This window comes from Takifugu rubripes, chromosome 2 (assembly GCF_901000725.2).
Source record: "Takifugu rubripes chromosome 2, fTakRub1.2, whole genome shotgun sequence".
Classification (NCBI taxonomy): Eukaryota; Metazoa; Chordata; class Actinopteri; order Tetraodontiformes; family Tetraodontidae; genus Takifugu; species Takifugu rubripes.
Window position 1 is genome coordinate 12,542,876 of NC_042286.1, and position 26,255 is coordinate 12,569,130.

General features: G+C 45.3%; 1 long non-coding RNA gene across 1 annotated transcript; it reads right to left on the reverse strand.

Annotated features, from left to right (window-relative positions):
• Window positions 1-14,190: 14,190 nt before the first annotated feature.
• On the reverse strand, window positions 14,191-26,255 carry LOC115248823 (uncharacterized). Its single transcript, XR_003887575.1, has 3 exons — window positions 26,128-26,255; window positions 25,768-25,903; window positions 14,191-14,904 (listed from the first exon to the last, which is right to left on the reverse strand). It is a non-coding gene; the product is annotated as an uncharacterized lncRNA (long non-coding RNA).

Sequence of the window (26,255 nt, forward strand, 5' to 3'; positions counted from 1 at the left end):
TCCTGGCACTGCCATTGGTCCTTGACACTCCAGCGGGCAGCAGGAAGAGAGGAAGCTCCTCTCAGCGTGGATTTAAATTAGATGGGACAAAATGTTCATTGATTCTCACCTAAATTGTTTACAGCGGTATTACCCACGTAACACACACAAAAAATAAATAAATGGAAGCCAGCAACCGTCAGAAATGCTGCTTTTAGTGAGGAACAAATGAGCCGCCCACACAGGCTAACTTCAGCAGGCCGTAAAATATCCACTCACGACCTGTTGTGAGCCATTAAACTCCCGAAGGAAAAGCCCAAGTGAACCAAAAGGTACGATTATCGAACAAAGTGCAGGGAAACAACCTTTAATGTGGTGTGGGTGGTTTGTTTCTGTTGTTGTTTTGGCTCCAAACGCAGAACTCCCGCATAGTAACTAAAAGCTTTTTAAGGCCAACGCTGATAAGACGGAGCATGTTTGTGTGTGTGTGTGTGTGTGTGTGTGTGTGTGTGTGTGTGTGTGTGTGTGTGTGTGTGTGTTCAACAGGGTCAACATTGACTTAATGACATTGTTTCGATCAGTCACTCCCAAACTTACTTCAATATTTTGTAAATTAGAGCAACAACACCGTGTTAGCTGCAACATTAAGCGGGCAGCTAGCGAAGGACCCAGAGTTAGTTAGCTCTGCGCCTCGCACCTTCGCCTTACTCTCTCTGTCGCCGTCATATTTGCTCCCAGCTCATTATATTGACAAGTAATGGTGGATTGCTTCCTATTGTTCTTTTTTCTGTTCTCATTTTCGCTACCATATGGAAGCACCAATGACCTTTGTATAATCCTCTAAATCACTCAGCCGGCCATGAGGAGCGTTTTATTTACCTCACGGTGGCATTTTGAATATGTCCACATCTGTCCTGTGGAGCTCCCACTCCACCATCCGTTTAACCAAGCCTCGTTTAACTCAGTTTGTTCCTCATCAAACTCTATGTGGCTTTTTTTTTAAAAACATTTCGTTTCTCTTCGTTACAAACTTTTGTCGGGGGTTTACGTTTCCATGTGATGGCAAAAGTCTAACGGTTAACACGAGTCAGAACGGTTTCTGCGTGTTCCCATGGAGAACCCTGTCCTGGGAATACTTACTCTAAAAAGGAGCTTCACAATGTTTATAATGTTGGATGATGTTCTCACGTTCAAGGTGTTCTCACGTTCAAGTTCAGGCTGGTTAAAGGAACCTCTCCCACCTTGGAGTTGATGCTATGATTTAGCGTTTCGAGGCCGTAGAAGGTATAAACCACAATTTCAGGGTGCAAAGAGAGCAAAGAGACAGTGTTTGATCTGCCCAGTGGATCGTGACCAGTCCCAGTTGCCAGCTTGAAAGGTCACAGTTGTGCACAACAAACTCACTAACTCATTTTCAGTGAAGGCATCGCCTCTGCTGAGCGGACAACCACCAGCAGCATTCATGTTCTGTCACAGGTTAATGTTCTAAAACAGAGTTACTGTTCTAACTCGGGGTTAATGTTCTAACACAGAGTTACTGTTCTAACTCGGGGTTAATGTTCTAACACAGAGGTACTGTTCTAACTCGGGGTTAATGTTCTAACACAGAGGTACTGTTCTAACTCGGGGTTAATGTTCTAACACAGAGGTGCTGTTCTAACTCGGGGTTAATGTTCTAACACAGAGGTGCTGTTCTAACTCGGGGTTAACGTTCTAACACAGAGTTACTGTTCTAACTCGGGGTTAATGTTCTAACACAGAGTTACTGTTCTAACTCGGGGTTAATGTTCTAACACAGAGTTACTGTTCTAACTCGGGGTTAATGTTCTAACACAGAGTTACTGTTCTAACTCGGGGTTAATGTTCTAACACAGAGTTACTGTTCTAACTCGGGGTTAATGTTCTAATACAGTTACTGTTCTAATGCTTTGTTTTACATTTTAAGGAGCCTTTGAAGGTGATCGCTGTAGCAATCAGAAACATTCTGCCTCATTATGAAAAATCCCTGAAACAGTAAAAGAGGCTAATTGACTCTGTAAAGGACCGGACATCCTCCAGTTCTGAAGTGAGAAACTAACATGAAAGTCTATAAGTGTGGCGTTATCTGTAATTAGGAGACATTAGTGTGCAAAATTAAATCCTCTTGTACCTGAGCTCCTGAGAAAATGACCCCACTCCAGTGATGATATATTACCTGGTAATTTCCTAATGGTAAGTTAATCACTGCAGGTGCAGTTTTTAAGGTGTTTTCACAGCATCTTTTACATATTTTTCCACTTTAGAATCCAAAGTCTTTTGAAATCCTCATTTGCTATCATGAGTCAAGTGATTTTTTTTAAAAATTTTGTTAGCAGCCACCAACACGGCCAAGCAGGTCTTCTTTGGATTAGCATCACTGAAGCAAGAAGAGCAGGCAAACTTTTTTAGTCAATTTGGGGAATCTACATCTGCTTGGAACACGTCTGACAGGGACCGACTGGGACTGGGACAGAGTGGGGGAGTTGAAAGGCTCCTCCAATATTACCGAAGGCAAGAAGGATACCCTCCTCTGGAGCTCCAACCTGCCAATCAACAGCTCCATTTCTTATAAAACTCTGCAACCGTTTGTAAAGTAACATTGAATTCAACTATGGATATCGTCTGCAAACAGCATTTTCAGATTTAGCTTCCCTGCTGTGGACGTCGGGGAGGAAAGAAGAGAAAAAGGGCACAGGGCAAAGTGGGGATAAAGGCTTAACAGGCAGGAAGAGGATTAGCTGGAGACTAAGGCTGTATCTGAGAGCAAGGCTGGATGAGGTGTAGCAAGACCAGGAAGCAGGCGAGAGACGGACGGGGAAAAGAAAATATTGCAGCGAGGAGAGTGACAGCTTATACTAAAGAGAGAGAAGGAGATTGAGATGGGGAAAAAAAGAGGAGCCTTGAAAGCAAATCAAAAGCGACGGTTGCGGAGTCAGTGAAAGAGCGGGCCAGCCGGAGAAAGGTATGCGGAAGAAAAGAGTGCCGCATGGCCACAGCCTGTTAAAGAAAAGAGCGGAGAGTGGGAAATGAGATTCGGTGTCACGTTGCTGCAGCATATCGCAGCCGAATGAATGAGCACAGGCGGGAGAGCAGCTGCCTTTGCCTGTCGTCTTTCACCGTTTCAAAGAGGAAACTGGGAAACTTCATCCGGAGGATTGGAGATAAATATGTCCTTGCACAGCCAATGCTAGCATTGCCTGCTGTTAGCGTAGCCGGCCCAAATATAACAGGGACATATAAAGTTGGTGAGGCTGCAGTAATGACATAATTATGGAGAAGGCCTCATCAGCGATGACAGATGTACTGTAATTATGGTTTGTGTGCAATCATTTTGCCTTCATACGATCAGTCATTCAACCATTTCCATAATGCACCGTAAATTGGCCGAGCCTTCGCATGCTTGATTCTTAACGCAAACACAATTACAGTGGGATACAAATGAGCATACGTACCACCCGGGGTGGTGACACAGGACCGAAGTATGGACAACAAACAGGCAACACAAAGGCGTGTAGACCCTGGTGCCAGATGTTGGAAACCGTAGCGTGGGCTGGGCTGAGGGTGGAAGGTGTTTAATCAACTGCTGCGTCGCTCATGTGCTGAGTTTTAAATGACACAACATGCTCCAATTGACATCATCGCAGTCGTTGGCTAATCAGTCGTCACTGGGAAATGCTATTGGCCACCGGTAGCTGTAATCACCCCCTGACGGAGTTACGAGTTCAACAAAGCTACGCTGAAGTGTCTTGGCCAGAAGGCGTTTGTTTCCTCCTGAAGATGACGGCACGTCGAAGTGAGGAAATTACACAGCAAAGAGCTGAAAACCCGAGTCCCCGAGGATGGCGCACCACAGCTTATTGATTCCATTTCTAAGTTACATTGTTTCATTCCAAATCTGTATGATTGACACTTTTTTGGATTAAAGCACATCCTCATCACATGCCCACAGCTGGAGGAGCAGAAATGGAGAAGCCTGACCTGCCTTCAGTTTTCTGCTGGTCTATAGTCAGGACTATAGTTGTAGTCCCATTATGTAAGCGTTACAGTCTAGAACTACTAAAATAGAACATCCTGGTAGTTGGTCCAGTAAATTATTGAGCTATTTGAGAGTGCAGTAGGCTGGAGGGGGTCAGCCCCATCAGGCCAGGACTCAAGACCTTCTAGAGTTTTGACTTGTCCAACCGTCTCATCGTCCCACCTCCATGTTCTGGTCTGCAGTCTTCAGAAAAGTCTTTTTTTTTGTTACATGAAAAATGCTAAAGCTTATTCCTGCGGTAAGAAACTGGAACATAGGGAAAACACACACACACACACACACACACACACACACACACACACACACACTATTGAGTGTATCGGCGTACAGGTTGACCAATTTTTGGTGGAATTAATGAAGTGCAAGTGTCGCCTCAGAGGAAAAGCTGCCGCACGTGTCAACCTGAGAACCCCAAAGGCTCCAACATCGGTGGAGACGGTTGATAAAAGCGACAGACAGCCTGTGGCCGTGTTTTAGGCTCATCACAAGAACGGGGCGGCGATAATGCGCCGGCAGGTTGTGATGGATTAGGAGGGCGAATATTTGTTAAGGGTTTTATCACAGGAGCAGCGGGGAAGACGAGCGTCTCTCTCTATTGACCAAGACGTTAACGATACAACGCTGATTAATGGATCGGGAGATCTCTCTAAGTGTTCATCATCGACGCCGACAACGGAGACGCAGAGAACAACATATCGATTGCCAAGGCAACCTGTGTGTAAGTTACTGAACACACACTTTGTGGATATAATTGACCTAAACTTTCACCAATTCAGTCTCACGAGTTTAGTCGTTCTAGAAAGCTTTGAAATAAAGCAGCAATTCCTTGTGATGAGGATACTTTAATATAGATTTGCTTTCTTAAAATGGCTAAAGAATCCTGAAAAATAACCGTCCGAAATGCCAAAACCAAACATGACGCTGGTGACAAATGCAGGCCAATGTTTAAGTGGAAACCGCCAACTGTAGTTATAAAAGAGCTGAGGAACCCAGTGATAGAGCACAGAGAGGGCTGCTGCTTCCAGGAACTCTCCCTCCCAGCAATACATCCATCTCCAGGCAGCTGGTGGTGCTGGCATGCTGCAGCTCTCTGGCTAACAGCTCCCTCATTTCCGCGGTGTCAGACCAGATTGACCTCAGCCCGGCAGGCGGTTGCTACACATGATGGACCCGGACTACTACCAGCGCTCTGAAGACGGGCCGGCCTCCACTCTACGCATGCGGGACAGGTCCTCAGCAGCGAGGGTTGAGAGCGGCGAATCGGCGGTTTTGGCTCCTATGGGTGAATGTCAGCAAAACAAACGCAATCCTGCAGCCACGTGAGCAGCGTGTGGCGCCAGGAGGAGCGGATCTGTCAAAGATACCTTTGAGTTTAACACTCGGTAAAGCACAGCTCATGTAGGCGGACACCATGGCGACAGGGCCCGCCCACATGTCCCGTCACTTCAGTGACAAGGACCAGGCATCATCCGGGGGATTTTAGGCTGATTGAGACTAAATCTACCCAAAGATGCAGATTTTTTTGGATTAGGAGTAAAGTGGACCTCTAGTTTAGGCAGGACGAATCAAGCAAAGCGCCGGAGTCTCTTGTCAAAAGTAAAGGAAATACTGACAGTTTTCTAAATTGCGTCATCACTTCAACAAAGTCTGATCGTGCGTCACCAAGGTTACCAGTCACCAGCGATGGGTGGTGCGCCATACCTCAATAGCGTTTCACGTAACTGGAAATAATAAATACGTCCACATATTTCTTCTCATTCATTTTATTCTTACAAGGACATTTTCTGACTTCAGTTGTTATAAACCTCACTGACGCGTCCAAGTTCATTGTCTTCACTTCACTTGGTGCACTGATGCAAACTCCTCCCTCTTTTTCTCTGTGTCTGTCAGTGTGTGTGTGTGTGTGTGTGTGTGTGTGTGTGTGTGTGTGTGTGCTGATTAGCCTCAAACTTTGCCACCTCCACTGTGAGGTATCCATAACTTTCCCAATTTCAGATCATCACCTGACTTCAAGACTTCTTCCGCATGTCCACACACACACACACACACACGCACACACACACACACACACACACACACACACACACACACACACACACACACACACACACACACGCACCACAGGCTGTAATCACTCAGTGCCTGTGATGGTAAATTGTTCCTCTCTTTAGTTCTTGTCTCTGCTGATTGCAGAAAATTCCCTGAAAACATGTTTGACCACATGATGATACTGAAACTGAGGCAATGATGAACCTGAGCCCTGGTTCACTTCATTAGGTTTGTTCTCCAAGAAAAATCAGAAAAGGGATCTAAGGCACACAGAAGGAAACAATAATGACACTGACCTTGACTAATTGACCTTAAACCGTCCTGAACATCTACACAATAGACTGGTTTTAAAGAAAGTAGCTACTTTAATAAAGGTTATAAAACAGGCGTTCAGTTATTTATCATGCTGTAAGAAAAGAACTCCACATTATGAAAGTCTTTATTCATAATTACATTTATACTTCCACCATCCAACAGCAGAAATGACAGTAATATAAATGCAATATACACCCGAACAAATCTGCATACAAACGGATTTCTTCCCCCTTGAATGATGATCCAATTATATGAAATAACTCTCTTTTCTTGATACATTATCATTTTATTCTCTTGTATAAACAAGAGAATAAAAAAAATCATCATTTATAACATACTGCTATGTGGTCTCAAAGGGAAGGAAAGCACATAAAAACAATATGAAACTATTTTGATCTTAACCGATTTGGTCTTGGTAGAACACATTCTAAATATATTTGAATAAGGGGTGAAAGGTCACGCGGTGGCTCCCAGTAAGTTGGACGTTCTCGCCGAGCAAGTCTCGTCTCAGCTGATTATGAATAAAACGCAGCTTACAGATGATGAACAGACGGATGGATGAATATATTAGCATAAACTCGACTCTATTTATTAAATCATATGTGTGCTTGATCCAAGCTAAGTAATACAACTAAAAAATCCTATTTGTGCCAAAAACCAGCCCAGATCCTCTTAGTCAACCAGTAGATCCACGCTTTACAGCGCAGACTTCCCTCAAAGCTCATTTAATTAGCATCTTTGGTGGAAACCTGACCTTCTCTTCCGATCGCAGCTTTCCTTCTTACCCCGTCTGGAGCGGCGCGGAAGAGGCCATCCATCACCGGGACACCTGTCACACACGGCCGACACCACTCGCCGCCAACACGCCGCAGAGAGAAGCACACACGTACAGTAAGGCGCATGTACTCACACGTGGACTCTGTCCTCTGGCAAAGTACGCGTGCACACCGGTGGGGGGGACATGCAATCCCACATGGAGTGAGGCACACAGGAGACCTGCAGCTGAGAACAGGAACATCCCGCTGGCTGCTGTTGGGCTGTAGGACCATCCACATATTATTGATTGGTTGGAACCTATTTTAAACTCTCAAAGTAAAAGTAGAGAAAGTCTGCTTATGATGCCTTATTTTCTATGTAAATGAGCCACAAGGTTATCTTTAATGTCAATAAAAAGTGTTTTGGGGGCTCCTTTTTTTTTGGTTTCCGCTTAAATGATAACAGGAATTTGTACCAATCACCACCAACGGGATGTGTCAATGTCCCGCGTCAAATATTAGCTCTGCTACCATCAGCGTGTTTATGCTAGCAAACGCACATGGATTAAAGGGAAATGTACAAGACAAATATGGGCTGCTCTAATGTGTCTCTTTGATAACCGTCTGGGTTGCTTTAATTGCTACGCATGACAGCTGTCGGAACAAAATCATGGAGCCGCGTGACATCTCGACGGGGACGTAGGTACATCTTGGCAGCCTCCTTTATTTAAAACACCATCTTTGTGGGCTACGTTGGCGACAAAGCCCAGGAGTCACGAGGCGTTTGATTCAAACCCGTCAGTGTGACACAGGCTGAAGATGCGTGGGTACAAATCTCCGCTGGGGTGGCCTTGGGGGGGTTGGCGGCTGTCATATGGACTGAATTTAAATGTGGTCAAAAACCTCTCTCTCGTGATAGCCTGACATCATTTATAACCTTCTCTTCCCCACCGTCATCACGATGGGCAGCACTAAGGAGCAGAAATCAAACATATTTTACACATCATATGACTTGTAGTGCACATCAAAGGTCAATGGTAGAACAAAGTAGCATGTATCATTACCGTAGCACCACCATCTTCAACGGTGTCCCCAAAACGCACAAGACATTTGCAGACTGATGTTTTTACTACGATGTTTTTACATCAAAGATGCCGTAGAAACTCCAGAATCGTCTCACGTGACGTTACTGCTGCTACAACCCATGTTTACGACTCAGAAATGCGGCATGAAAGAGGGACTCGTGGATCAAAGAGGGAAAACCGCTGTGTTGGCAGCAGATGTTTGTCTTCATGACGACCGCACACCTGCTGGGGAACCAGCATCTCGAGGCACCACGTACGCAAATGACATTTGTTGCATTGTAGCACCCGGATATATAGATTTTGGTATAGATACACATACATGCATTTGAAGTCAAACCTTTTCTTCAGCAGAAAATCCCGATTTCATGCCTGCCAGCAACCTGCCACCTCTGAACCATCAGGATATTGAATTCTGCCACAAAATGATTGCCTGAAGACACACTAGAGAAAGCTCCAGCAGCGCCCAATCACATCATCCCAACACATCCTCCGGCTGGACGGAGCTCCGGAATAGATGAGGACCCCCTTTAGGTATGGAGGCGAGTTCGAGAGTGTATCTCTACACCAGAGAAAGGGAATTCTGGGATTACAACCCAACAAGACTTTAACGCGCAGAGGAGCTGAAGCAGTTTTGGGTTCTTACCTTTTCTTTGGTATTACATTGAAGCTGCTCTTTGTTTGCACATCACATCTGCCTGTGCAGCATTCTACCATTCTCAGGACGTGCAGCAAAGCCCTGAATTTTGAGTCCCCTTTTCCTCGGCTCACTGAGTGAGTTCTCCAAGCATCTCTCTGTCACTCAGGCCTCAGGATGCTCAGCGACGCTGCCCCTCAGGTCAGTCACACCTTTTAACTGCAGCACTGCTGTGGTGTAAAGGGAAGGATGTAAAATCACTGGATATCCGTGCCAGGGTCGCAGCGAGTTTTCATTTTTCAGTGGCTCTCATCCTTCTTTTTTTAAATTTTCAACAGTGATTAAATCAAAACCATGCGGAGATGCATTGAGCACCCCTGCAGGGCCACGTTTTAAAGTCAAAGATGTCTCGATGCGTCGTGGAAGTGCATTTCACGGTCACTACACCTACCCTGGGACGTGCTAGCTTCACAGTAAAGGGGCTTAGCACATTACATGGAGGTGCTGGGAGTTTCCCTCTGAGTTTCTCCATCCATTTTCTGCTTGTCTCAGGAGACACCGGGCAGGTCGCCAGTCTGTCAAGGGGTACACACCATCACTCACACAGAGGGGAAATTTAGACGCTTTAATCATCCTAATGTGTTTGGACCCTAGGGGGAAACCAGGGCACCTGCAGAAGACTCACAGAGGTGGATTCAAACCCACAAACTTCCTGCTATGAGGCCCCTCAGAGACTGGGAGATTATTCTATGCCTTCATCTTCATGTTCCTGTATCTGTGGGCAGACAGAGGAGCTAGATCTGCGTTGTGAGATTGCTGATGTTTAAAAAAAAAAAAGTTTATTTCTCTCCATACAATTTTCTCCCCCTGGGATTCACATTTCCAAAAATATCAGAGGATTAAGCCGCAACAAAGACGTGAGGGTTTGTGATATCGCACGCTTGAACGTTGGGGACTCCGTGAGAATCCCGACTTTGTCCCAAAGCGATAAAGTCTGGGTATTAATTTGAACTGGGTTTCTGTTAACATCAACATCAAATGTGTCTTGTATTTAGAAGTTTAAAAGCACCACAGGAGATGAAAACAACCGAGGCTTTCTGAGCCCCCGCTGAGGGTTTGTTAGCAACGACAAGCTCCTTGGTTATCTTTAAGGACTTTCTTTTGTGGATGAACTGGCATCACAGGAGGCTGTAGGACCAGCAAGACTCCGCACACTCCAACAGCCAGATCAGTGGGAGGAATCTGGGTTATGGAGGCTGTTTGGGTGTATCCAGGGGGAGACGCACCTTTTAAAGTGCTTCTTCCTGACAGCGTTGTCAGTTCAGGGCTGATTCAAATATTAGCTCCTGCACTGATTTCTCTCCATTTGTCTCGATTCACTCGCTCTCCTGTGTTTTAGGGAGCTGCGTTCCTGGCTTCTCCTCGCTAGCGTGGTGATTGACACGCCCGTCTCTCCTGTCCCCGACCTTCAACTCTCAGGAACGCAAACACGCACACTGAGAACACACAACAAGACTGCTAATGGATCCCTCTGCAGGCTCCGTCAGAAGAACACTGTGCAAGAGGAGCCAGAACCTGCTGTTTTCGTGCCAGTTACAGTGTTGATACTGGTCCCAATAATGGGAAATTTTAAGCTGTGTCGAGATCACTTTTAAGATGTGGTGGTTGGGAGAGAAACAAAAAAATAAAACGTGTTTTGAGAATTTACGATTAAATAGACGACCGATTTGTGAGAAAGCTGCGGGTCAGTTCCAGACATTCACCTGCATTCTTCATTTGCAGAACAGCCTCACATCGACCTCCGTTCACCATTGCAGAGAATTCCTTTTCTCGCTCTCTGACTTGTTTTTAAACATCCTGTCTTCTTCCAGAATCCCCCCTGCATTCCTTCATTCCTTCTATGCCTCTTTTTTGCTTCTATGAGGCACAATGGTGCCTGCAGATAAGAGCCAAAATGTCCCTGCAGCAACAAAAAGCTCTTCCATGCACCACATACATCAGTGATTTATGCCGGAGCCCCAACAATAAATGGTTTTCTGCTCCCTCCTCTCTAAGGCACACCAATGCCTTCTTTTGATTCTACAATCCTCTCCATGCTTTATCCCACCCGCTCTCCCATCCCACTTCTGTCCACATCTCTTGCCGATTCCTCTTTTTAATGACATTATTATCCTCACTTAGCTATCTGAGTCTCTCGGTCTCAAACCCAGCTTTACCCCCAGCTGCTTAGGAAGAGACAGTCGGGGGGAAGCACTGAGGTCTGCTCCCAGCTCTTCTTTTTAAATCATCTCCAGCCCCTGAACTTTTGTGCTCCGGCAGTGTTTGTGGTCCACTTCAACAGGAGCTGAAATTGATTTTTGGCCAACATGGTGATTTTTCATCCATGGATTAAAACTTATAAAAAGACGCCGTGTGCTAGAGTTTAGAATCTGGACATTTATTGACGTTGATATTTCGCACATTTGAAGGTAGAATAAAGCAGAAATACAGAAAACAGATACTTTACACTCCCTCAGTGGGCTGAAGGTGGGGTATCAACACGTTGACTGATCGAAGATGAAGAGGGAATTACCTGGTTCATGATTTAATCAGTGATCACATGTGGAGGAAATATTAGTTCATAGGGTGATAGTGGTTTGGTTAGTCTTCCACAACAATTGGGAGAGCCGATTAGTAAAGAAGCTTAATAAAGCCAGGATGGATAAAACAAGATCCATATTCGGATGGCATCACTCCTTTTGTCTACTTCAGGGATGCCCGACTCAGCCGCGCCGGGGCGTATTTTTATGGCTCCACCTTTGTGAAGCTGATGCTGTCATCCAGCTTCCAGATTTCAACGTGGTACAGCTTAGCTTGATGAACAGTCATGGTGTGGTGCCACGTTCACACCATTTCAGGAGACCTGGAGACTCACCACCATGTGAGCTAGCAGACAAAGGGGAGACCCTAGGTGAACCAACAACTCTCAGGTGACCACCCAGATCATTAGCATGCTAATGGTCCACAAGGGCTATATTTCAAGCTTTGTCCCCAGCAAGTCCAGAACTGAAGAACCCTTCTGGATGGAAGGCGAAACGTTGTCAAAAGAGAAGAAAAACAGTCCAGTTGACAAAGAAAACTACCTTGGATACTCAAAGGAGGTAACTTCCTGTTCCCAGTATGTGATGAAATAGGTATGACCCAATAATGTCACATAGATCCTTTCATTGTTTCAATAACAATAATAATTACGAAAGAAAAGAACCCTTAAAAGAACACACCCAAGTATCGGATCAGGACTGGGTAGTGGGACTGGGACATCCGTAGTATTAAAAAGTCCTGACAACCGTGCTCTCATCTTTGGGACAGCTCATCATGCTGCAGGGTCGAGTCCCTCCAGGATTGTGTCTCTGATGTTGGCTCCACGCAGGATTGGAGATGGTTCCCAGCAAGTCTCCTACAACACTGAAACACTGGGGACCACAAACAAGAGAGAGGACACAGAGGACGGCTTGAATATGCATCACCTCCTATCATGTAGCTGCATCAGGAGCCACCTGCGCTTGTCCTCGAGTACCTAGAACTCCTCAGGACGAGAGGCGAAGACGACTGTTCCGCTCCACAAAACTCAGCTGGCAGGCGACACCCCAGGCGTTAAGAGGCAGGACCACAGAGGCCTGCGTGTGTGTTTAACAAAATAAAGCAGCAGGTTTTAACAAGGCTGACGTTGCCGAGTTTTCAAGGCCGTCTCTAGGACACACTCAGACCGAGGAGGGTCGAGCTCTGTCTGATTCACGCAAAAGCTTCGCTCTTCTAAAATCTGACGGTTCTGTTCCCTTCTCATCGCCCCCCCCCCCCCCCCCCCCCCCATTGGAGCCGGGAGGGGGGGGGGGGGTAAAAAAAGAAGTCAGTTACTTTCAGGTTGAGTCATATTTTAAAAGATTTTAGAGGAAACATCAGCAGTCCGAGAGAATTCCATCGACATTAATCTATTGTAGTATTTATGTCAGGCAGGGTTTGTTTGTTTGCTTGTTTGTTTGTTTGCTTGTTTGTTTGTTTGTTTTCCTTAATGAAATAAATGAACAATGAGGTGGAGGCAATTAAAGATTTTGCCCTGCAAATACCCCCGTTGGGAGGGTAGGGGGATTCTTTCTGGGGCAGAAACATCTCCTTCAGATATATGCCCCACCCCCCCACCACAATAATATTTCAATACAAATCATTAAAACGAAAATGTGATTTTTGCACAGTCCGACTGTCATGCGCTCCAACAATGACGCCAGTATGACGCCGACATATGGGTGATATAAGATGAGAACATTAAATCAAATACGCATCTTCTTCTTCCCATCTGTCTCATGGCTGTTTGTTCCCCCCCAGTTCTCATCGCTCATGTTCAGAGCTAGAGATGTTTCCATCACAATAACCACCTTCTCTATTCAGGTCTTTTACAGGAATGCGCTCGTCTACCGTGAAAACTGACAGGACGCATTAAAAGCTGCTCCGGGTACCGAACGCGTCGCGCTGGATTTTTAAACCATTTCTAAAAAGACAGGCGTGTTTCCAACATTTCCTATCGACCTCAACATCAGGACGACCTTTACAAAATCAGCGTTGCTGTAATTGAATTGATCCTGACACTCTTATCAGCTGTTTGATGATGCAGCTCGAAAAATTTATTTGCAAGTCGGTGCGCAAATGGAGCGCCGGGCAGCGGTTGGGTGACGGCGTTAATCACAAACGGCTGTTTTCTTCTTCACTCAGAACACGTTTCAGTATCAATCATCATTCGGCCACGTCAGGTTTCTCAGCTTTAGTGGTCCGGAGTTTCACGATGACGCCGGCGCAGCATTGAGGTGCCGATCGACCGGTGTAGAAGCGGAAAAAAGGGTTTTCTGCCCAAGAACCTGGATTTACTGAGGAGTTAGCAGAGGCTGTGAGGAGCCTTTCTCCATCACAGCCCTCCAGCTCAGTGGTCCATTTAAATGAATTTACTCTGTACATGCTGGTTCCTCAATCTCAAGCTGAGTTTAGTTTGGCCCCAAATGAAGCGTTCCTGTATTTTCATATTTAAACCTTCTGAAGAAGGTTATAAAAAGGGCCCGATGGTGTCGTCTGGCGGGCTGCAGCTCTCTGCGTAGCGGCTTTATCATCGCGCCCTCTCTAATGCGCGTGTGCATTCGCCTTGGTGTCTGTCCTTGGAGACAATGTGCAGTGTGACACTCAATTTACAGTGTGACACAGTTCCAAAGAATTGGCTGCAAGAGCCGCCGCGGCTACGGATAGCAAATCTGATTAGGCCGCAGTACAGCTCAGATGAGATTTTAGATTAAGCCCCCGATGACTGATTCAAGCTCATTTTCTTTGTTATGCTTTCCCGAGCACACATGGCGAGTTTCGGCTGGACGTTTGGGATCGGCAAAGTTAAGACCTCTGCTGGTCAAACTGTCAAAGTTCCCTTTAAGTGGCTGGGCTTCGAAGGTTGGGTGAAGTATAGTACAGCTGCTTCAAGCTAATCCAGCATAGCCAAAGAAATTCCCATATTTATTCACACGTGTGTGTTTATGCCGAGTACAAATGGGAATTAGATGAAATGTTGAATCTGCTATGATTTATTGCTTTTTTAACAATAGAAAGGATATGATGTTGAGGCCAAACTTGAATTTGCCTTTTCTTTTTAAATCACCCTTCGTGTTATCCCAGAATTTTCCTCCTAAATTTAAAAAAAGGAGGCATGTGGGGAAGTTGCGATGAGATGTTGATTAGTTTTGTTTTGATGCATCAGGTAGCTCCCGTTGCCGTGGTTACAAAGCAGAATAAAAAGAGTGAAGGTGGCATGCTGGGTACGCAGGTGTGGGATGTGTGGTTGGACACAATCTAATCTTTTGAAAACATCTAATCTTCGTGTTGTCTGAAGAATGGTTTCTTCCATCGAAGTTGCGTTTGTCCATACACACAAATTGGCGGCCGCCGTCCTCCCTCAGTGGGACGCTTCGTCATTCTCTCCTCGGCTCTTGCAGCTTTCCTTCAGTCCGAAGCTCCTGCAGATCCAACCTGACAAATTAGAAACACACAATGTGATTATTTTTAACATGTTGTATCTTCAACTTTACAAACTTTGAAGACCTATCCATACAAGGCATGGCTAGCATGAGCATTAGCATTAGATCAGTCCATGTTCTAGCATATTGTCCCGCGATGAAAAGGAACTGGACAGGATGGAACCTGGACATGATCCTGACCGTGGTAATCAGGCTCCTGCAGCTCCTCCATGATATCACCTTCCTAATAAAACCCATGTCAATTGGATTCTGGCTCATCCCACCAAGACTAAGATAGAGAGAATTGGATCTGACCACATTGTGGCTCAGACATTCAGAGGTGTTTTAGTCCACATTCAAGCCGTGTGACTTTAGGGGATTACAGTGGGCGTTCCCACAAAACTCTTAGCGACACAGAAGGAAATTCCTTTTCCTACATTTTTACATTACTTCCGGTCAAACGTGTGTCGATTTGTGCTGGGCTGAGGACAATTAAGTCCCTGAGTGGATTTAAACGCCAAACTCACATATGAGTTCAAATTTAGATGGAGCACAACAGGTTTTGTCTCACATTTATTCTCTCTGATGAGCCTGTCGCTGGTTTTTCTTTTCTATCTTGTGCTTTTTCGACCTTCCTCTAGTTTAGACTTGATTCTGTATTCAACCCAGCACATTTGTGTGTGTGTATATCTATATATCTATATATATATATATATATATACATCATTTACATTAATAGGAAAAAAACTATTGAACTGAAAGTAGCATTTGGTTGGTGGACCGGATATGTTGAAGCAAGTTTCTGAGCGGCATTCACAAATGATGTGGAGCTCTGACTCTGATCTGCGTTGACTTTGTCCCAAGCCTTCTGGCCTTCTGATTTCTTTGTCCTCCTCCAACCTTGTCAGTCGCCTCAACAGCACAGCTAGCTGTTAAACACACAGATTAAGACGTCAGCAGGGCTCACATAGCTGGCATCTTGCTGCCTGTTCGAATTTGCTTGACAAAGATGCTTATTAGCGCTTTAGGGGTTCTGACGTCAGCGGGGGTTCAGATGATTGGGCTCCAAAATCTGTGTGGAACACACCTGAAATAAGATTTGTTCCCTGCCAAAGCTGTGCACGTTCTGGAAAGTGTGAAGAATAAGACCGCTTTGGGTTTTTCTAAATGTGTGTTGTGCAACCCGTCACGCTAACATTGTAGCATTTCTCACCATGGGAGCAGGCGAAAGCCTCGGCGAGTGATATGGAAAAATCACCAACAGGAGCTTTTGATGGGTGAGGGAACATTAATGAGCGCATGGTGAACTGCAAAGAACACAGGAAAGTTTTCTGTTTACTAAGTGAGCGCAAGCTAGTCAAGAGTTGCATATGAGGCAGGTCCACCTCTGGATAGGTCGCCAGTTGTTTGCACGGCCCATTCTGAACATTTGTGGGTTCGGTACCTTGCTCAAAGGTACCTGGACAGTTCTAACACCTTGCCTTACTTCCAGAACACCTTCCGTGCTTTGGCCCTGGTGTGGCCAACCATTAATAACCAATGCTGCCCTCTTTTTTAAATGCCAGTAACAAAGTCATTATTTTGATCAGAAGCCTGTAGAAAAGGAATAAAAAGAGGAAAACCAAATAGTCCTCCTTTACGGGCAACAGTGTGTCGACGCTCTCTGTAAACACGCCGCCGCTCTCATCTCTTTTCCCTCCCGCCATCCCAGTAAACCTGAATCATTTATCTCCGCACGGCTGGAGGTTTGTGGCAGAAACTCACTGAGCTCCAGAAGCCTCAACCAAAGAGCTTCGGCAGTATTTTGGTCCTCGTTGCTCTACAACGCCTTCCAAACAGGCCCGACTCCCTCTGCGTCATTCCCTCCCTCCATCCCTTACTTATAGACCAGACTGTAGAAGATGTTTCCTGCGTGTCTCGCTTTGACTCTAGATTCCATCTATATTCAGCCTTTTGGGGGACAGAAGACTCCTTTGGGAGCTCCATGATATTTCCACTTCATTTCATTCCGTCTCACTCTGAAAGTCACCAGGCTCATCCCATAATAGACTCGCCGCCTATAGAAAAATGTATGCATGGCGGCAAATATCTGCAGAGAATACGTGAGGGGGTTTAAGCTGTGGCAGCCATCAACCGGGCATGAAAACACGCATTTGTGTTGAAAGGAAATGGAAAAATCAGCCGACTGATCTGTGAGACACATTAATGTGAAAACTATGCTCGGAATCAAACGATACTGTCAAGGTCAAATGGAGCCAGGAACATTATCTTGATGCTAACGCTAACACCTCTGAGCGTTCCGCCTGATCAAGGCCAGAGCAACCTAAGAAACACTGCGATGTATTTCCTATGAAAAACAAAAAACAAGCTTTGTGAATAGTCCAAATGTGCCGAAGGTAACGTTAAGATGACCCTTTGGGAATTTGTGATTGGTCTTCGTTTGTCCGATGAATTTGGGCAGGTTTTAGCTCCCTCGTCTCAGTTTCCTGTTCTGTCCTCGACATTGTCAACTATCGCTCTTCCCTCCTCTTTCGAGCATTTCCTTAAAACTTTTATTGAGATTTGAGTCCCTCGAAACGAATCGGAAATAGCCTTTGATCTCAACTTCTGGTATTTTCCATGCAAGATTTCAAACTCTCTTTTACAGCTTCCCAGCCTCCTCCCAAACTGTGGTAAATGTGGGGTTTCATGTTTGTTTCCGGGTGGATGGAGCGACTGTGGAGATTTCATGGTGCCCGGGGGATTTGGGCCGGCGGTGGAGTTGTAGCCCTTCACTCACGATAAAGCAGCTTCAGCAACAACTGTGTTAGATGTGCAAATTGCACACACAAAAAAAAATGAAATGGGCGGTATAATGGCTCGTTGGAATGAGTTTCTGAGCCAAAAGGTAGATTTTCAAATCTGCTGAAACGCAGAACCCATTCGCCCCTCAAGCAGTCCAATAATTCATGCTGGTCAGATGCTTTTCAAGCGTCAGATAAAGACTTGAAAGCGCCCATTTAATCCCCTTTTTGATGTTATTTGGAATCGGGAGGGTTACTATGCTAACCCTGACATTAAACATACACGAATGGGACCCATTATCATTACAAGGCGTGGTTCTGTTTAGGTTTCTTCCAGTTAAAAGTGAGTGTTTCCTCACCGCTGTTGCTGGTTGGGGGTCTGGCTCTGGGTTTCTACAAAGTTTTGGTTGTTAAGAGTTGCTTTATAAATAAAGATGACATGAAGCCTCAACTGTAACTCAATTGAATTGGGCCCCTTTAGGTGTGTCCAAGCACCCCAGAAACAATGTTAGCATCCATGTTCTGTCTGTGCGGCTTTTGTCTTCTATCAAAAATAAATGTCTTCTTGTCTAGTCTCCGGCCAGTGGGGCAGAATCTGGACGCACTCCCCAGGGGCCGTTCACGGGCCTCAGACGTACGTTAAATACATACGTAAACAAATGTAGGTTGATTAGGAACTTTGATACAACCATTGTAAAAACTGTGTTTTCATGTCTGACAGTCTGATCCCTCTTTCACCGCTGGATCGCCCTTCGCCGGTTGCTTTAGCCGCCGCCATCAGATTGTGTTTTTTTCAAAGCTCGTCGCCAGTTCAGCGTCGTGCGGAGCCGAGCCCAACTTTTAAAACTACAACAATGGTCCGCTCAACATAAGAACGATGGCGCCCAGCACACTTTTCATTCTAATCTGTCAAGAGGAAGCGAACAATGGAGGAGGGAACGTGCTGGGCGGCGGGAGGGAGCGAAACAATGGCGCCGCCATTATCAACAGCCCTGCTGGAGAATGCCATTCATTAATTAGCGCTCTCACGCCGAGCTGCCGGTGCTTTTGACCGCCCCCCTAGCAACTTTCATGAAATAGTTTTGGAAAAAGGGAAGAAACAAAATGGCACAGTCGTGTATCTGCTCTCCTTTTGTTTTAGTCAAGCTCCTTCTCTCTTTTCCCCCCATTTTCTTTGCAATGGCACGATGACAGTGGACACGAAAGCAGGAGGACGGAAATATGATTATAATAGAAAGACGATGCTGACTACATGACTGATATTAGGTCTGACTTGCACACACACACACACACACACACACACACATTTAATAGCAGATTCACTTATGGTGCATGTCCAGAGACTGTTCAGTGCTTTCTCTGCTGTATAATTCAGCGTGTGTGCGTATGTATAAACATTGGCACGCGTGCTGAATTATGCATGTGCCGCGGCTCATGCGTGTGCAGAGAAAGTCGTGAGTGGCTGAAAGCTCTTCTCAAACAGATGAACAATATTTAACAGTATACTCGAGCAAAATGGCCTTAAAGAGACAATGTGACCTGAAACTGCACATTAATGTGGCACTTTGACATTAGCATGGACATCTCATGGAGCCAGTTTCCTTGTTTAAAAGCACAACAATTGATATTCTGGGCCCGTCCTACATTTAAAGCTCCTGTGTCTAACAAACGGTGTGGGAGGGGCACATTTAGATGCAAAAAGCTCCTTTTCGACTCTAATTATTTGCAGGAGAGAAACAAATTTGAGGCATTAAAGGGAGAGTTGCCAGCTTGTTAAATGTCCACAAACAGAACATGCTTTTTTTTTTTAAGCACAATGGCTGTAGCATGCTAATCATTTTGTTGTGGTTGACTTAGGAATAACACATTTTCCTAAATGCTGATGCAGGTCCTCCTTTGTGAGTGCTACAGTGGTTCTAAATGATCAGTAGATTTGACTACATTTGGCAAACACAGCTTAAATTGGTCACTTTTGCAGCATCGGGACATTTCAAATTCCAAATCTCTGCGACAACAGCAGCCTTCTGGACTGGAAACACGCCTGGAGAATATGCTGCGAAACTCCTAAAAAGCGGGTATTTAAATGGCGCGATGTTTATTCTGCTCACTAGGTAAATCACACAAACTGGAATTGTAATCAAAGAAGCGACACAGTTTAGCTGTAAATTAGCTGAGAGCACTATCGACCCTCCACGAGCCACTGGCCTTGATAGAGATGTGGTTCAAGCATACGAGCAACCCTTGATGATATGTTGAGGTCTCCCAAGGGAGGTTGGTCCTGCTCTACCTTTGTCCTGACTCAGCTGTGGAAAAGAGGCCACCTGCTGAGCATCTCATGGCTGAAAGAGAATACATCCAGTAATCTCACACTTGCAGGAGAAGCCATTAAGGTTTTATAGATTAGGAGGCCTGGATGCTTCTACCAAGGAAACAAGCTGTACAAAGGCAGGACTCAAATTTAAGGCAACTAAAGTAGGACTAATTAAGGTGCATGTTTCTGCCATAAGCTGACATCAGCAGCAGCACAGCCAGTGTCGACTTTCTTAGGAATGTGAAGAAACAATGAAGTTTTATTCACCTGCGTCACACAACATGCAGCCCCTCACCCTCTGCTAGCAAGATATTTCAATTAGGAGAGATAAACGAGCATCATGACAGCAATTATGAGCCGTAATCCTTAATCCTCTCTGTTAATTTGTTTCTCCGGTGTCACAGGAAAGGTGAAAAACCCAGGGCTCAGGATTCGACAAATACTGGGTGATCCAGCAATTATCCGCTGCTTTTGTTGATGTTCAAAGCCTGGGATATCGTCGTTTCTCGAGCTGTTTTGACAAGTGCGCAATAAGTCCGGACATCAAAACAACCACATGGTCGCTCTCTAATAAAGACACATTGGTCAGGATTTTCCCCGGCAACCCACGCTCATAGGAAGGCCATTATTTAGTGTAATTTTCCCATAGTGGTCCGTCTCTTTCATCGGGCCCTTCTCATTTGTCAAAATAATGTTGGACATTTCTGGCTTCTGTTGCCTGGTGATGATACTCCATGATGTCTTAACTACACCATCCCATCGCCTCTAACCGCAGAGACATGGGAGAACGCAGCACTCGTCAAGACGGGCAATTAGTGGTCCACTCACAGGGCAGAGACAAAGAGCCAAGGATGGGAGGACTGTTGTTCAAGAACAAGGATTAAAACATCAAGCCCTTCAGTGACTGCCTTTATTTGACTGATTCTTTGCAAAGGGCTGAATAATTGAAACTCTTCGGAACAGCAGTTTGAACTTGGTGAGTTCATTTCTTCGCCTCCATCAACGCTCCGCAGCCGCACAATATCCGGGATGTTAAACATCACAGGAACCAAAAGGCGGCACAAAATGACATCGCCAAAACGTCTTCATTAACTGGGCGCATTCTTGCATGCGCTCGCTCGTCGTCGGACACGTTTTCATCTAACTGCCTGTCTCAGATCTGGATCTTCAAGGGGCTCCAAGGAAAGTAGAGGGAGAAAATGGAAGCTGCGACACGGTCGTCCAGTTTCCACTACGCAGGCTCTGTTACCTCTGTTACCTCAATAGCACAACATTTGCATATCCAGAATGGGTATTAGGACGTCATGCACGGGTGAAATACATAGAACCGTTCGGGTTTATTTGAAACCCAAAGTAAGACGCGGCTGCATATCATTCATTTGCACAGATCTGTGAACTCTGGAGAAACAGAACACGCTGTCCTATTTCGTCAGATGTCTCCTTCCTTTCATACAGAGACTGTTGTAGTTGCTCCTTTCTTATAGAAATGACTCGGCGTTACCTCAGATAATGAATGCGTAGCAGTCGATTTGACTCACCCGTTCTGTCTACATATTAGGGACTGATCCTCCTTTTACAGCGTGTATTTATGCTTTTAAGCTCGGATCAAACTATTGAAAGCGAGCTTCACTTTCTTTCTGCTAAGAGCCGTAACACCTGCCAGAAAAGCGAGTTGGTGCTGTGAATTACAGATGCTCTGGATTAGCTGATGCACAGCCTGCAGCAGGCTTTACTGAAGATATTAATGCACTCCAAAGGAGGAGATAAGGTTTAAAAAAAAAAAGATCTGCAAGGGCAGACTGTAGCTTGTGTTACTGCGCTGCTATCATTCGGTAGCGACACGCGATCCATCGAAAATTAGGCGAATCAAAGCACCGGCGCCTCTACGGCTCAACCTCATCGTAGTGACATGTTACAATCATGTCAATAGTTGGAGTTAATGTGAGATTGGTTTTGATTTTTCCAACTATCGGCATGAAAGCCGCCGCAGCTTTGCCCTCTGCTGTGTTCTCCTGTGCCAGATAATACAGAGATCTTCACACAGCCCGTTAGAGTCCTCGGCTGTTTTCATGCCGGATGTTCAAATGTGCAGCCTGCGCTCTGAAAACGATCCTGTCCAAAATGTCCTTGAAAACATGCATTCATGCACGTGGATGTGCGTTACATGTATGTCGCACCGATGGAAATGCACCAGAGCCTCTCAGGCTGAACAAAACAATAGTGGCCTTAGAACCCACATCATTAATCCTGCAACCATTATGGGTGTCATCCAACAGCCAACACACACACACACACACACACACACGTCAGGCTTGGATAATTTCACAGAGCCTCAGGCTAGGAAAGCGATACTGTCCACAAGGTTGTTACTGCTGCTGCTGCTGTGTGTGTGTGTGTGTGTGTGTGTGTGTGTGTGTGTGTGTCTGTGTGTTGGCTCGTGCATGCAGGCATGCGTCTCTCTGCTGCAGCCAAACAGGGGCAGAATCGTTAAGTTAGCGGTATTGTGACCGTGTTGACGTTGGCCATTTTAAAAATTGTTTGCACGTGTAAATGATTAAAGGCAGCTCTGTGCTGTGTGCTCATGTGTGCTGTGGTCGCATGCATGTGCGTGCATGTGCGTGCATGTGCAGTACTTCTAACTGGGACAGCAGCTTTAATCCTTTTGAAGACTGATGACCAACACCGTACACAAACACTTGGCACCACCACATCTATCTATCTGTGTGTGTGTGTGTGTGTGTGTGTGCAGAGAGACAGAAATAAGCATTATATGGTCTTGAGGGAACATATTGTACAAGTAATAATTGGGGTTTAGGGACAGTGTTCCATTATCAACAGCTGAATAGAGTCTCGCCGTGTTTACATGTGGTAAATTTCAATTTCGAGTAAATTTGCATCTTCGGCGGTGTGCTGACCGGTGCACGCTGAAGAGGACGGGGTGTTTAAGTTCTGCGATTTTCTCTGTCAAAGCAAAACAGACTTCACTTGACAAAATTAGATGTCTACTTTTTTTAAGCTCACATATCCGAGATGTTTGCCGCTCGTTATAGAGCAGATGTGCCCTAATCCTGTCCTTGAAGGCCCCTGACAGACCAGGTGTTTGATCCTACCAGGTAGACATCGCCTTAAGGATGCATTTTCAGCCTGGTAGGACAGAAAACCTGGCCTGGCTGCTGGCCTCTTTGAGTAACCCTGTAGAGAGGGATGCAACAAAAATGTCTCCTTTGTTGTGTTATCTTTGCTAATGTGGTTGTTGGTTGCCCTTTTACTGCCAAAACAGCATTGACCAATAGAGCCATGGACTCCCTCAACCTGCTGGAGGAGGCAGCAGCCACCAGGGGTATCATTTTTAGGGTGTCAAAAAAGGCCTCCAACAAGAATTTCCACCCCACCAGGTAGCCAACTGCCTGGATCTAGGGTGAAAGTTGTTGGGTCCTACTACAACCCAAAATCCTCGACCTGGTAGGACTGACACTTCACAAGAGCTTCAGTGTTGTAGACCCAGTCGGTACGCTGTCAAATTCCCTTGCTTACTTGCATCCAACACATCAAATGTGAGTATAAAATGTTCATTTGTTGCCTTCTGGTATTCCTTTTAGACATCATTTTCAAAACTCACACATCAGTTGCGATAACTCTGTGAACCAAGGAAAGATTTTTTCAAATCAAATATCCACTTTGATTTAAGAATAAGCCCATTAAAATGCTGTATAAGTAGAACAAAAAAATCTATATTATAATATTAATTTAATAAATGATGACACAGCGAGGGCAAATGGGGCACAGCTTGAAACTGATTTCCTACATTCAGGTCTTTAAAATATTAAAAAGTCCCTTAATTAGAACCTGGGGACAAACCTGCAACACTTGTTGCACATTTAGCTCTTCATTAGGCAACGGTGACTTATAGAGTCCTAAAGAGGAGCGGGAGGACACCAAGCATCAGCGGACCGGCCAGTAGGTTTGTTCAACGCCACCTCGCCGGGAGCAAACATCGGCTGCGTTTGTCAGCATTTTGTCAACATTGAATCAACACGCTCGGCGAAGTAAGCCAGCGTGCGGACGTTCTGACGGAAACACCGATGTCTGTCTGTTCAAGCAAACAGTACAGCAGGAACCGGATTGCGACGCACCGCCGACGTATTTATTTGCATTGTTTTGCATATCGTTTGCAGTCATTATGAAGTACCCACACACCGCCTGCACCCGTGCATCCCGATTTGTGTAAAGCAAAGTTTAAATCCAGGACCTTGGACAGACGTTCCCGTGGGTGCCGCGGCAACGCCCCCACCTGTACGGGGCATCTTTGCCAGACAGTTTATTCCACGTTTACCTCTTTAGCGGTTGGGTCCAAAAAGAAGAGCTGCTAATGATACTGTGGTGCATTTGTTCAGCAAAAGATGGCAAAATATTTATCATTCCTCATTTTCTCCTGTGGTTTCAAGCTGTGGGTCAGTGTCAGGCTTTGTTTCAGGGTTCAGAGGAGTCCTCTGTTTATGCCTTTCACTTTCAGACATAGAAATAGAAATAGAAAAATTCCCACTGGGTGAAAAAATTTTTTTTTTAAATGTGCAAATTTGTGCTTCTTGTTTGACAAAACGATCTCCCTGAAGGCTGTTTAAGCCTCTAGTTTACTCACTTGTGAACATCCGTGATATGTAGTAGACTGTCACCTTTGACCTGTTTGACCAAGGCAGCCGATAAGGCGGCCCGAGTTAATGACACTTCTCGCCCACCTCGTGTCTGCGATCATCTTAACATGCATAGATGTGCCCAGAACCAACCTTGTGCTTCCATTTGTGAAGACTTTCATAGAGAGAATGCAATGCTCAGCCCCATAGCCTAATCCTAACCATCACAACTAAGTTCCTAACCCTAACCTAAAACCCAATTCTCAACCAAAATGTCCTCACTTTGGTAGTAAAATGAGTATTAGCAAATGCAAGAAAAGGCGCAAGACAGAGAGCAAATTATGCTCTCCGTTTTACACTCCCAATATAAATGATGCTGTCGTTGTTAGCATAGCAAGTTATCAAGTTACAGAATCAAGTGGAGTTTTATCCATCACACTACTAAACTGATGTTGTGGTGTATTCTGTGAGTCTTCTGAGGAAACGCACTCAACTCAAATCCTGATCTACGAATAGAACTTTAAGTTTGAGTCAAGCCTTTTACTGCAATCAGCCACCTATAATATGGTGGCCACTTAAACTGGCCAAAACGAGTTTCCTCTGCAGGCTGGGCTCAACTTTAGAGCTAGGAAAGGAGCTCAATGTAGAGTTTCTCTACACACGCTACTCTTCTTAACGTGGAGAGGAGCTACTTAAGGTTTGGGTAAGGATGTCCCCAGACGTCGCCCTGGGGAAGCCTTGGGATTCTCCCAGAAGAGCTGGCGGTAGCAGTGGATCGAGGCACCAGGGCCTCGCTGTTGAGGCTTCTCGCCTCCCCCTCAGACCCAGATAAGCCGTTTGGAAGATGGATGGTCTATTCTACTTTCACCATGCTCGAATGAGTGGCGATAGCTCAGTCGGTGCTGGATACGTGCAGACGGCACCACGTCGCCTCAGACAGAAATCCATCCAATCACCCATGCAAATACCACATGCATCACACGCGCATGACAACATAATTAAAACATTCATCTCTATGGCGGGAAAAGACCAGAGGGCAGGTCATGCTAATGAAGTCGCCGCATTTAGATTTCAAGCATTTGTCTGCCGCCAAGATTATTACTGTTAGTGAGAGGTGTAAATAAAGAGGGCTTTGATTCGAAGTAACTCACAACCTCCAACTGGCAAAACTCTTCTTCTGAGCAGGGCGTTTGTGAAGCCGACGCGTCAGCCTGTCCTCCTTCTTTAGGTCATGGAGGTAAAAAGTTGTTTGAAGTTTTGGGTCTTCTAGCAGAAGTGAGGCTGAACCTATTTTGGGGGTTGAAAACCGTAATTTCAGGTTTCGATTTTCGTTCAAAATGTTAACCTGTCGTGTTACTTTCATTACAAAGAATGATTCAGATGATTTGTTTCACGTTCAGTCATAAAATTGAAAAAAACAAAACAAAAAAAAAACCTTGGGAAAAATCTGTTGACTTAGTATGAAAAATACAGGTCACACAACCGGGGACAGTAAACAGAGTATAACTTACCCTCATTTATTAAAAGTTTGCAGTCGATAAATGTAAATTCTGTTTGGTTGATGAGCAGAAAAGTCAGGACCGAACTTGTTCTGTGGCTCTCTGCGGAATTCCAAACGCCCCGGTACTATTGATCATCC